The 14,260-nt window shown below is 39.1% G+C and overlaps 1 long non-coding RNA gene across 1 annotated transcript; it reads right to left on the reverse strand.

The window, feature by feature from the left end:
• Positions 1-244: 244 nt before the first annotated feature.
• On the reverse strand, positions 245-10,276 carry LOC121139505. Its single transcript, XR_005876456.1, has 3 exons — positions 10,136-10,276; positions 8,118-8,252; positions 245-992 (listed from the first exon to the last, which is right to left on the reverse strand). It is a non-coding gene; the product is annotated as an uncharacterized LOC121139505 (long non-coding RNA).
• Between the last annotated feature and the right edge of the window lie 3,984 nt (positions 10,277-14,260).

Consider the following 14,260-nt stretch of genomic DNA (forward strand, 5'->3'; position numbering starts at 1 on the left):
TCACCAACATTAAAACAAGATCAGATAAACAACTTAAATAGACCCATAACCCCTAACTAACAAAATAGAAGCAGTCATCAAAAGTCTTCCAACCAAAAAAAGTCCAGGGCCAAATCATTTCAGTGCAGAATTCTACTGGAAATTCAAAGAAGAGCTAATACCAATACACTTTAAATTATTCCACACAATAGAAGGAGAAGGATCCCAGCCAAACTCTTTTTACAAGGTTACAATTACCTTGAATACATATTGTGTTTCAATATGTATGTTATCAGGCTTTATCAGTTGGCACTGAATAACCAGTTCATATGCTTTTCCCTGGGGAAGGTCATGGCCCCTGTTCCTAGCTTTCTTCAGTTGACTGTAGTTCATTGTGTAGAGTTAAGTCCTCATGGGCTCTTCCGCACCCGGTTTGGCATGTTTTCTGCTGTTCCCATTGTTCACTTCATGTTTGGGCAGTTGTGTTGGTGTATCTTTTGTTGTTAAGGTGGCACAGCCTCACAGCTAACTCCCTGATCCTTTGGTTCTTACAGTCTTCTCATCTCTTCTTCATCAATGATGCTTAGGTGTAGGAGTTGTTGTGTACATTGGGAATGGACTCCACAACTGTGCATATTGATTGGCTGTAGTTTTAGGTAATGGTTTCAGTCTGAGGTAAAGACAAGTTTCCTTGAAAAGGAATGAAGACTGCATTTATCTGTGGGTGTAAGCATGTCCTATTTATTTTATGAGCAAATATAATGGCTCCATGTTTGAGGATTACAAAATTCAAAATTCCTCTCACCTAGTGTTGAAACAAAGAGACACATTTAGCATATACTAAATTACTTCCTTAACACATATCATGCTGCAAGCTACTTTTCTTTTGAAATAAAAGATGAAAAAAAGATCCAGCGTTCCTGTCGACCATCTCAGAACCCTATCCACTTCTACCCCATTCGTGGTCCTTAACAGGGGGTCTTCATCAAATTTCTCCTTCAGGGCTCAGGGGGCTATAAGGAAGAAAAAGTGGAAAGATTGTAAGAACCAGGGGAGATGGAAGACACCAACGAAACAGTGTCTTCCACACACAACAGAACAACTCACAAATGAACACCAGAGACTCTGGCAGCATGCAAAGACCTGTATAGGTCCAAGCCAGATGAGGTCCCAGTGCTGAAAGGAGGAAGTGAACATGATCTCCTAACCCTAACCAAGAAACTATTTCCAATTAACCACACCAAAAGGAAAACTATTCATTTTCTCCATTTGTGTTTCACTGGGTGTACAAATCATACTTAAGGGTATGCACTGTGCCCAGCAGTAGTTGACCAACACAAAACAAGCTCAATGGCATTTTTGGAAGATATTTTTGGCTTCCTATTTCTTTGTTTAAACATTCGTTAGCCTTACTGGTCCTTTGCTTGCATATCAAAGTTTTCAATTTTGTGTTTAAAAAAAAAGAAAACTCCTGCAATCATTTAATCTAACCGATATGTTCTCTAACATTTAAAATATATCTACTTTGGTTAGCTTGCAAAGATATGGATTTTAGTATGGGCGTTTTTAAACACAACTTGTTTTATTATATTTACTCTCTCCCCATCCTCTCCATCTCTGCTGTCTCCTCCCATCCCAAGTAGCCTCATCCCAACATTCATGTCACATGTGCCTTTTGCTTTCCACCTCTCCCTCTTTCTCAGAATCTCTTGTTTCCCTCTCACGGTCTCCTACTTGACTTCAGAATCTGCACCTATTCTCACAACCCTTTATTTACATACACACAAACACTAAAGGTTAAGATCCCATAGGAAAAAGAGTAAGTTGTTTTCATTTTCCTGAGACTGTCTCACCTATATAATACAATATGTTCTCGCTCCATCCATTATTTTCCTGTAGATTTTATAATTTTATTTCTCTTGACATCTAAATGACATTCCATTTTGTGTATATGCCGTGTTTTGTCTTTACCCACTGCTAGACATCTGGGCTGGCTGTATTTGCTTGCTGTTGGGACAAACGCAGCAGCGAACATGGATATGTAAGTATCTGCGGGAGAATATAGCATCCTTTGAGTACATATCCCAAAGTAAAAGGGCAGGGCCATACAATAGCTCTATATTCAAATGTTTGAGGAACCTCCATGCCTGTTCCCAGAGTAGTTACAGTAGCTTACACTTCCACTAGCCTCAGATAGGTTTTCCTCCACCATCTTGACAGAATTTCTTGTGGTTTGTTTTCGTTATCATAGCCATTCTGCCTGGGACATATTGAAATCTCAAAGATTTTGTAAATTACAATTCCCTGATGGCTAAGGATTTTTTTTAATTTGTTGGCCTTTTTTCAGCTCATGTGTGCTACTTTTCTCACATTCAATACAATCTGGTAGGAAATGAAAAGAAAGAAAATAGGAATATAACACAGCTCCTTCAGATTTCTTAAGTACATTTAGCTCAGTAGAAAAAATATTAGTCTAAAAAGAATAAATTCTAGGGCTTTCCTCTGCCACGTGTTTCTGAAAGGCCTTAATCACAGTGGGGAAAAGAGTGGACCTGATTGAAACGGGAACTTATATCTGTGACCACGAGAATGGGATTCTCCATCACTGTCCCTGAACCTCCCATCTGGTCTCATTAAGTGTGGATGTAGAGCCTTTCTATGGATGAGAATACCAATATATCTATCATGCCGTACTCTTCATATACAAACAACACATAAGAAGCAGTTTATGCAGAATCATTTTTGCTTTCTAAAACTCCAAACTGCCATGACATATTGCTACATAATATGTCCTAACTTTATGTCCAAGAAGAACTCTATTTCAGTCCCTACACTGAGGATTAAATGTGATAATGAAGCGAGCACATTCTGGCATGTGACTAGGACACGGCAGCCCCTCATAGTAAATTTACATCTAAGACAATACAATGACCAATTCCACTGTCTTGAAATGATTGTCCTTAAGAGTGCTTGTTTAAAAATGTGGGGGTTGGAATTAAGAACACTTTCTCCTCTTGCAGAGGACTTAGTTTCAGTTTCTCAGCACCCACATGGTGACAGAGATTAATGCCCCCCAGTTCCAGGGTTTCCATTGCCCTCTCTGGCCTCCTTAGGCACCAAGTAGGCATGTGGTACTCATACAAACATGCAGGTGAAACACTCATACATAAAAATAAATACATATAAAATATTTTAAATAAATTTTTGGTAACTTGTAAGAGAAGTACCCACTTCTTTATTTAAATCAATGCCACCTACTTCCAAATTTATTGTCTATTTTGGGGGATAGGGTTTTTTTTCTCCTTGCAATTGGGGATTTGGTGTTCCACAATAGAGACACTGTAGAATTTTGAGTGGGAAATTGATGCTATCAAAAGCTATTCTTGCTTGGAGCAGGTTGAGGAACAGATGTATCATCAGATACAGAATAGCAGTTAACTGATGCCCTTCATTAAACCTTCATTCTTCCCAGCAAAAGCAGAAGAAACCAGAGTTATGAACAGCTGAACTCTGTCCAAACTTCAGTTGTATTTTTAAATTTTGGTTTAGAATGCATAATACATTAATGCCATACAACCTTTATTGTGTTCACTTTAAAATGTATATTAAGTAGATTACTACATTAAGGTAATGTATTAAATTGCCTAAGGCAAAGTAATATGATGATTAACTGACTATAAACATTGGTTTATGGTCAGTTTATAAAGTATCACAATGATTAACATTATGCATTTTCATAACAGTAGAAAATTGCAGGATGAAATATCTGTGGATTGACTCAGTGCCATTAGGAATAATAAAACAGAGATATAACTCAGTCTCAAGTTACATCTGAGAATAAACTTTGTTTTAAATCTCTTCTCTAAGTGATTGGAAAATTCATTAATTTAAAATGGCCAAGGCTTGCCATACACAAGAGAGTGAAAGTATTCACACAAACATATTAAGCAAAAGCTGGTTTAACATTTTTCAAATGTTTCCCTCTAAAGTTTTTGCCGAAGAACATTGGGAGGCATTGAGTTTATTTATTGTTCTCTCTCATTGATAGCAAATCCATATATTCATTGTTTTGATTGTAGACACTGAGACTTTCCATCATAATATCATTATAGTCTTGAGAATGCACATAGAAGAGCTCAAAAGCCTGTCCTGAAATCAAACTTCTGTTTAGTGATTTCTAATCACTCTCTGAAATTCCCAAAATTAGCACACCAGATTGTAGTTGCTTTTAGCTTCTATGCATTTATCCCTCAATTATGAGTAATCATCACATGAGGTTTCATGTCTTCTCTAATTCAAGTTTATAACATAGTCACTTGTTTTTTATTAGAGTCTCACAAAGATGGGTTCTATGACTGTGTTAATGAAGGACTGGAGAAAGGAGAAGGAATATTTTCAAATCAATGAATTTTATTGCTGATCTATATTTACTTAATGCTCTAATTTTTATTCGTATTCTTAAATTCGTTCAACAGTCCATTGGAAAACCCATTCATTGATTTCTATAACCCAAAAAATGAGTAGCAAATATTAAAGGGATAGTTCAATTGGTATTTTTTTCTTGTTACATTCCTCAGAATGTAAAACATAAGTATAAGCTGAGTATACTACACTACAAAACATGGCTTCTATACTGTAACACTCTAGTTTGTTAACACTAAACTTATTGGTTACTGCTGCTTGGAATATACCTGCCTTGAACCTAAAAGGATTGTGTGACAAGTACAACGGCTTCTCAAAGACACAAAACCATTTTATATCCAAAGAAAAATTAATCTTATTCCTCAATAATAATAAATATGTAGGTAAACTTTTATCCTAAAATGAAAAACATCCATACCTCTGTAACAGTAAATAAATTCAAATTGCCCCCAAAACTTTATATTTTCATACTTAAAATTTTTGAGGCTTAATCAATATTGATGGCAGCATATAAGTCAATTTATACAGCACAAATCTGTCAAAGTGTGATGTGTGAGTTCTGTTCATTAATTTGCAGTGAGGTATGTACACAGTTCATAACAGCAGCACACATACTTTTAATAGCAGCATGTGCTGTTTTGGGGGATCTGTTCTCCCTGCCTGTTATATTTGCTCTGGTTACATATATGGAAGCATAATTTTATGTCTTTTCACTCTGAAAATGAAATCATGACATTCACAAGAAATGAAATTACACTAACAATGTAAGTCATACTCAGAAAGACAAATACTAAGTTTTCTCTTACAAACAAAATACACACTTTTCAGGAGTTTTTTGTCTGTATATGTGTGCATTGCTTACGTACCTTATGAAGCTAGAGATGGGGAAATAACAGAGGGCAACAGAAAGCATGGGACATAAAAGAAAAAGAGGGGACTCTATGCTGAGGACTAGGACTAGCAAAAGGTAGGATAGAGTAGACCAGGAGAAAACAAGAACAAAGTGTAATGTCAGGTATGTATAATATGGAGATGCCATAATGAAACCCATTGTTTCCTATGTTAACTTTAAATCAATTAGTAATTCTCTGGCAAAATTTTGAAAAACACCAGTCTTCAATTCCAGATTATTTGAAAAGCACAGGCATGGAGAATGCTTCTCTTTCCCTGGATACATATTTCCTTTTTTTAACAAAGGACTATTTTAAGCTTGTTAAATAGTTTGCAAACACCACCCCCACCCCAGTTTTCCAAGATGTTGCATTCCATTTGTTTCTGTGTGGTCTGGACAGATACTTTTTTTCCTTTTCATTTCTTCCTTCCTTCCTTCCTTCAGTGTGTGTGTGTGTGTGTGTGTGTGTGTGTGTGCGCGTGTGTGTGTGTATACAGTGAATGTGTGTTTGGGGTGTGTGTGTTAGTGTGTTAGCGGTGAATATGTGTTTGATGTGTGTGTGTTTGTTAGTGTGTAGGCAGTGAAAGGGTGTTTATTGTGTGTGTGTTTGCATATGTGCGTGCGTGCGTGCATGTATGCGTGTGTGCGTGCGTGTGTGTGTGTGTGTCTGTGCGCGTGTGCACCTGGGTCTCTCACTGAATCTTGACCTAGACAAGCTGCTATCATGTTGCAGTCATTCTCCTGTATCTTCCTCCAGCCCCACGACTGGAGTTACAGGCACAGGCAGCCATGCTTAGCTTTGTGTGGGTGCTGTGGATCTGAAATCAGATTCTCATGTCTGCACAGCAGCCATTCCTACCCACTGAGTCATTTCCTATCCCTACCCACTTCTTCAACAAACCACATAATAGCAACAGGATTTACTAGCAATAATTACAAAGTCCTTCAATTTCATGCCTTTAAGTATTTTCTCACATAACATTTTAAGCCTTTATAATTATATTACTACTTATAGAACAAACACTGGAAGGCCAGCAATAAGTCTAGGGCAAAGGTGATCACTACCCAGCCTGACAACCTGAGAGACAGAGTCACATATCAATTATGTGCTCCCCCAAATTCATGTGTTTGAATAATTTGTCCCCAGATGGCAGCACTGTTTGGGAGATTGTAGAACCTTAAGAAAGTCAGGTGTAGCATAAGGAGGCCAGCAAGTTTTCTTTTCGACCCTACAAGAAGCAAGGCAAAGTGGGCATGTCTGGTATAAAGACCAATACTAAAGTTCCACAACAAAGAAAGTCAGATTAGCTAAGCTATTTCTGTTTTATGTATGGTATGGTACTATACTTTGGAGAAATGCTACAGATTTTCTTTGCTGGGAAGATTGCTTAGATAAGCGTGAATTAACAATATACAAAATTGAGGTTGCCTACAGAAGCCAAGTCACTTGATTTAGAATCAGAAGGGTCTGCATTGAACTTTTCCCATCACCTACATGCATTAGTTACCTTTCTTACCACTGTGGCCAAATACCTGGCAAGAAGCAACGTGGTTTATTTGACTCAGGATGTATGGTCTGTGATAGCAGACAACACATGGCAGAAGGTGCTATCATCCAGGCACTGAGAGCTTGTGGCATGGTTTCTCACATCTCAGTAGATCAGGAGACAGAAAGTGAGTGTAAGAAATGACAAAGGAGAGTGAGGCTGTGTTCTTATCACTCAGCCAGTGGTCAGATTTCTTCTTGAGCAGCCCACATTGCATCCAGATCGGACAACCTATCACCGGTGTGTACTCATAGATTAGATATGATTAGCCTTCAAGCTAGGGATTTAGCATAGGAGTAGAGTGGTTCCTTCCAATGAATGGGGCGGGAAATGAAATTAAATGAATAATCTTAGATGATTTGCTATTTTACACGAAAGAAAATCTGATGGCACCTTGTGATGCTTTGGGTGAGAATTGCTCCCATTGGCCATATGTTTGAATACTTGGTGCCCAGTTGGTGGAAGTATTGGAGAAATATTGGTCAGGGTGACCATATTAATGGTGATGTGCCACTTGGGGGGTGACTTTTGAGGTTTCAAAAGCCAACACGATTCCAAATAAGCTCTCTCTGTCTCATACTTATGGATCTAGCAGAAGTATCTCAACTACTGGTCCAGTGCTATGCCTGCCTGTCTGCTGCAATGCTCCTTGACAACGGTAGTCATGAACTTTAACCCTCTGAACCTGGGAGACCCCAAAAAACTCTCTTGCATAAGTTGCCTCTCTGTAGTGGTTTCATTGAGAAATGTCACCCAGAGGCGCATGTATTTGAACGCTTGGTTCCTGTTGGTGATCCCATTTGGGGATGCTGGGAAACTCCATCGTTGCTGGAGGAAGTGCCTCAGGAGCAGACTTTGAGAGTTTGTAGACTTGCAGGCTGGCTTACCAGTTCATTCTCTCTGCGTTAGTTTGCAGATGAAGACGTGGTCTTTCAGTGCTCTGCCTCCCCTGCCATCATGGACTTTCCTTCTGGAACTGTAACCCCAAACAAACTTTCTTCCTTTCTTAAGCTGCTTTTTGTCATGCTATTTTATTACAGCAGCAGAAAAAAATCACTGGTCTAAATTGTCAAAGACATGCTTAATTTACAATACCGTTTCTTTCCTCTTTGCTGTATACCTTTGCCTCCATAAGACACCAAACTTTTTTATCCAACAATATGTAAGCAGATCACCAGAAACTTAATCCATGTTATATTGTGATAAGGCAGATTGGCCTTTGGAAATGTAGATATGTTCTTCAAAATAATATTCATATGAAACAGGTTTTTACTTACTTTGATCACAGGGTTAGAAGTGATAAAAGAAGAAATCTTATCCACTGTCAAAGCTGAGTGTAGAAACAAGACTCAAGCAATCCTGTCAGCCCAAGTGCAGAACATTAAGTCTCTAGAAATACCTTGCAAATACACCTGAAATAGCAGAAAATGGACATCTTGAGCCTAGCATAAATATATTTCTACTTTCAATTTCTAAGTGCAATTACTAGTATATGAAAAGACGTTTCACAGGGATTAATGATCAACTAGAGATAATGATTCTTCCCCTCATTTTATGCCATCAGCTCCCCTCGAAGACGATACCTAATAGTCTATCATGATAGAGCTGATGGGATATGGATACATTCAAAAGAAACTATGTCATTTGATACCAGTAAATTATTGGAGACAGAGAAGCACAATGCTCTTCAGTAGGACCATGTTGATTGGCTTTCCTCCCAACTCTACAAAACAATAATAGAAAAAAAGGCTGATGAAAACAAAAACTTGTTCTGTGAATTTAAAAAGTCACACTTCTCTGTCATTGGGGACAGGGTGCTGTTCTTTGAGTGTGGAATGGGAATACAGGAATTTCATTCACCCATTCATTCAGCACTGTGTTTGGAGGCAAAATAAAGAGCAGGCCTGTGTCTATGTGCTGGTAATGCAACTCTGACTAACACAAGTCACTATCTTTAATGATCTTTAATTGGATCTTAGTCCACAAAGAGAGGTACTTGTACGAATCATTCCTAGTACACTTCAAAACCTTTCTATTACTATTTATACCCCAGTCTATGAAGTCGGCAGAGGAGGGACTTAGAAATAGTTAAGTCCTCAGGCTAATGTGAGTGTCTCAGACAGAAGTGATAAAATGTTGCTTGTATATGATCAAAGAAATACTAGCACACTGAAAGCACCACAAGGGGACCAGCTGGTCCAACAAATTAGGGCTTGTGTGTTGAGATCTGAGGAAAAGAGTATCAATGTCCCAGCCACAGCAGTAATATTCATGTTTATGTAGAGAAATGGAATGATTTGGGGTTCAGTTGTGGGACTGACTTGATCTGATTTTAGAGGGTTGATTTTACCAAACAGGTAAAATGAGTCAGTCTTCTGGGACATCAGCTCCAGGCTTTAGAAAAAGGATGGGTGACAAGGAAGGCAGAGAGACTCCGACAGCAAAGAATAACTAGGAAATAAGATGAGAAGCTGTGAAGACAATGCCATCCACAACAAAGAAGAAGATATACAACAGTGATTAGTGAGGGGAAGACATTCACAGTCTTGACTGCTAAGTTTTAGGATGGGACACCTAACTAAAGTATTGACTTAATTTCATAGATACAATGCTTCCTCTGGTGAAATGAATTTGGGGCAGTAACAAAGTTGCATTGTCACCGAGGTAGTTAGTGTGATATAGTGAGAGGAGAAAGTCAGGAAGGAGATGAGCTTCAGACACAGCTAAGTGTAGTCGGATGTTTCTCTCCTGCTCTCCATTTCCCATATCACCACTCAGAGGCTTAATATTACTTATAAATGCCCTGCCGAGAACTTGGGCTTCTTACTAGCTAACTTTTACACTTTAAGATAACCCACATCCCTTATTTACACTCTGCTACTTGGCAGTACCTTGGTTAGCATGGCACATTCGTCTCCTGCTCCCTGTGCTTCTGCCAACAGCTCCTCTGACTCTGCCCTTCCTTGTCCTATCGTTCTCAGTTTGGCTCTCTTGCCTAACTGAGCCCTGTTCAACTATTGGCCCGTCAGCTTGTTTATCAAACCAATCACAACAATGTATATTCACACAGTGCAAAGAAATATTCACAGCAGCTAAGCTGTGATGGGAAGCACATGGAGAAAGGTACAAAGCAGTGAGTCTGAGGCAGGAAGTCATTACAATGAGTGAACTCTAAGTGGAATTTGGTAACGTTTGTTCCTGACAGCCATCCCCCTTCTTCCTGTGGAGATACCACTCTAACTTTGATTTGGGTAAACTCGTCATTTCACATTCATTTGTATAGGTTAGACTTTACCTTCAGGCTCCAGAAGTTAAAGCTAGTCAGCCATTCTTTTCTTGTGATTCTTGGCTCAGTGGTAGAATAAGATGGCATCAGTCACTGTCAGCAGAATTCAGCTGTGAAGTTGTGAGGTATTAGAATAAGAATATGTAGGACTTAGAGCCTGTAAGCAACGATAGAGATTTTTCTCTATATAATTTAAGCAATTAATCCAAAGTTATCCCTGGGGTTCTGCAGATAGCCCCAGTACCTTAGCCAGAGGTAGTTGCAGCACAAAAACACGTATTTCTCCCCAACTTCCTACCATGGTCACTGTCCCAAATAATTCCATATGTTCTAGTATTTCTATTCTACACTGGAAACTGCTGCCATGATGCCTTGTTATTTTACATACTTTCTTTGGACTATACAGCAGAAACATAAACTCAAAGGGGAACTAAATCTCAGAGAAATTGAAACAAATAGCCTGGAAATTAATTCCAATCTCATTGCTCGAGTATACTAACTGGGAAAAATCCAATACAAAATAGTATTTTAATTGCATAAAACTAATTTAAAGAAATATAATTCTGCCAAAAACATAAACAGACCATAAGGAAATGTGTTAAGATGTCAATTTAGGCTGTTTTGAATGGTAAGAATTTTCTTCTCCCTTGTAAGTATGCTATTTCTGCATATCAGGCTAACATGAATGGATTTCAGCAATTACTTTTCTTCCTGTGTATACTAGCATTCTGATACTATCCTTAGAGATTAGAGAGTTCCATAAATGATAGTGTTATCACTACTAATTTTATTTTCTCTTTTAAAAGTTAGATATGTGAATCTGAGGTCACAGACCTTTCAAGAAAATGATACTTTTTCAAAAATTAAAATACATCATAGTAAGGATACAAAAGATGAATTTAAAATAAATAAATAAATGAAAGTAAAAAAGATGAATTTTACATTTCATACAAGTAGGGGTGCAAGATTTGGAAATTTAACAACAGCAGCTTTAAAAATGTTTTAAATAAGGAATTTGTATAAATTTGCTGAAGTTTACGGAATATTTTACACAATTAATTGCCCAGGTGATCTTTACAAAAGAGGAACCAGGTGAAGAATTTGTACCTGTGGAGGCATTAAGACATCATGAAACAGTGTGGGCAGGTCAGTTGTTACCCTTCTTAGAAGGAGATCTCTCCTAATCTGAAAATCAGAAACATCTGCTTTTTGAAAAGTTTAACATGAACTATTTCTAGCATGCAACAAGAGACTTCTTACAAAGTCAATTACATTCGGTAAACACACACAAAAAAATAAGAATTAATCTCCTAGAAAGGTACACTAAGGTGATATCCATGCTCCTAACAGATCCGCTGAAGCTAGAGCTGGGAATTATTATTTTTTTAGATTTTTTAATTTAAATTAGAAACAAGCTTGCTTCATATGTCAATCCCAGCTCCTTCTCCCTCCCTTCCTCCACCGGCCCCCCACCAATCCCTTCAGTACCCCACCCAATCCCCACTCCATTCCCAGGGAGGGTGAGGTCCTCCATGGGGCATCTCCAGAGTCTGTCATTTTGTTCAGGGCAGGGCCTAGGCCCACCACCCAAGAGTCCAGGCTGAGAGAGAATCTCTCATTGTGGGATGAGCACCCAGAGTCCATTTGTATGCCAGGGATAAATACTGATTTACTACCCAAGGTCCCATAAATTGCCTAGGCCTCCTCACTGACACCCATATTCAGGGGGTCTGGATCAGTCCCATGCTGGATTTGCAGCCATCAATCTGGGATTCAAGAGCTCCCCCTTGTTCAGGTCAGCTGTTTCTGTAGGTTTCACCAGCCCAGTCTTTACCCTTTGGCTCATCACTCCTCCCTCTCTGCAACTGGGTTCCAGGAGTTCAGTTCAGTGTTTAGCTGTAGGTGTCTGCCTCTGCTTCCATCAGTCATTGGTTGAAGGCATAGAATTCCACAGATCATTGTTTACAAATTAATGTTGAAGTATCCCCCCCTCAGAGGTATCATATGCCTTTTCTTCTGAGACCACATGAAAATATAAATTCAGTGTCTGCTACTATTGAAAATTCAAGTCCAAGTAAGATTTAAGATGACTTCCAGATACTTAAATTCTTCGAAATAATTTAATACCTTTGGCAGAAATCCTAATGCTAAATTTCTCATTGCAGGAGTTCTTTAATATCCTTGGCCAGGGCTAATATTCAAATCATACTCCATAGAAATATCATTTTAACCTGTCAAGGAGCCTAGACTTATTTCCAAGATAGAACAAGGATTAATTTTGTCACAGATATAAAATTTCCTACATATACCAAGACTCTGTGGAAAGCATATGAGACCTACTATGTAGCTGTTGAATCAGAAATCTCTAGCAGAAAGGGTCCACACCAAGAACTTTTGAATCTACTCCAATACCCACAACCTGGGAGCAAATTTCCATCCAGTGTCTCAGCTGTTCTCTTCTTTATGCCTGTTTGAATGAGGCACTTGTTTGGTCAAGACAAAAGAAGTTGGGATTTTGAGAGAATAACAACTATTAATTAATAGCATGATTTGGTAGCAGGGTTGAGAGAGGTCAATACCTCTTACACTGTGGATTAGCTTACATGAAAGATATGCCTGCTTTGCTTTATAAAAAACCTCACAGTTGAGGAGACGGGAAGGGCAGCCTGAGAACGTGGCTGAGATGGCTTATTTTCAGCACTCCTATCTCCTTAAACTCTCAGGCTGCTTTTGGTCACATTAAAATCTCGAAGCTCGCCCTGTGAGAGGCGGAGAGAGGATGGGAGTGAATTTCCTCCACTGTTTCTGTTATCCTAAGCATCCCTCTGGAGTTTGACCCCCATCTGAGCTCAGGGCATAGCTCACACGGCTTGTCGAATCAGATAGACACGGCTTGTCTCTCAGGAATGCTCCCACTCTGCTCTCTGGTAGCACCTAGACTGTGAAGCGGCTTCATTCGCACAGCTGTTACGATGAATCAGACAGAGGGCTGCCAGCTGGACCTCCCAGTCACCCTCCATCCTAGCGCCATACGACCTCTAGGAAACAGTGTAAGAAACAGGAGCTTGCAAAGGTTTGCATGCTGTATAATTACCCAGGTTGCATCCACTGCTAATATTGAAGAATTTTGACACTGTCCCTCATATTCAAATATTTGAGTGTAGTATTAGGAACCAAATTTTCAATATATTTACTATGATTTTAGGGCATAACTGTGGGGCAGAGTGTGCCACTAGGTATCTAACCCATAAAAATTACCCCAAATTTGTTTACTTCTCATGAAAGGACAGAAGTAACACAAGGGATTTTCTATGCCTTTTACTTGTCAAACATGCTTTACAATGTCTATGTTCTTTTATGCTAAATCCAAGAAGTGCCCATCAATATGCTACAAGGCCCTGTTGTAGGGCTCCTGGTTATTAAGCCCTAAGTTTTGATCCTGCAGTGGAACCCACCTACTTGTCTGCAGCTGATGCTGCCCTCTGGCTGCCAGTGGGAGCAAAATTCTCCCAGAGACAAATCTACTGCCCTTCCTCAAGACACACCTTCCCACAGGGGCCTGAATCTTTGTTGATCTTCTCTGAGAAACCCACATGCTGGATGGTGAAGTCCGTGGTGTCATCATGTCTCAGCATCAGAACACTTCTGAAGGGCCTCACCTCACTCCTCTCTGTCTCAAGCACCATCATTCCGGTGAAAGAGGAGTTTTCAAAGAATCACATTCCGTAAGAATGAAAATAAACAAACTTCATAGAAAATCACAATGAGACGGATTCTTTCCCCAGCGTCTCTGGCTTTCGCATGCCTTTGCATAATGAAAGGGCTAATATAACATAACAAATCCTAAACTGTTTTCACAAGGAGTAGAAAAAAGATGTGTAAAAGTATGCTCTGTCTTGCTTCCTTCTGTTCACAATGTATCTAAATAAAACAAATGGTGTTCTTGCTCTTTCTGTCTGTTTCCCAATCTGTTTGGATAGTAGCCACCATTCCAGAGCCAATGATAATATCTGACACTTCCTGACACCATGAAGGCCGCCATCTGCCCATCACCGAAGCCCTGTACTTTGTAAAGACTACTTGGCTTGGTCCTTAATGAAGCTTCAAGTTGAATGCACAGATTGCCTTAGAAGG

Source organism: Mesocricetus auratus, unplaced genomic scaffold (assembly GCF_017639785.1).
Source record: "Mesocricetus auratus isolate SY011 unplaced genomic scaffold, BCM_Maur_2.0 Super-Scaffold_15014, whole genome shotgun sequence".
Taxonomy (NCBI): Eukaryota; Metazoa; Chordata; class Mammalia; order Rodentia; family Cricetidae; genus Mesocricetus; species Mesocricetus auratus.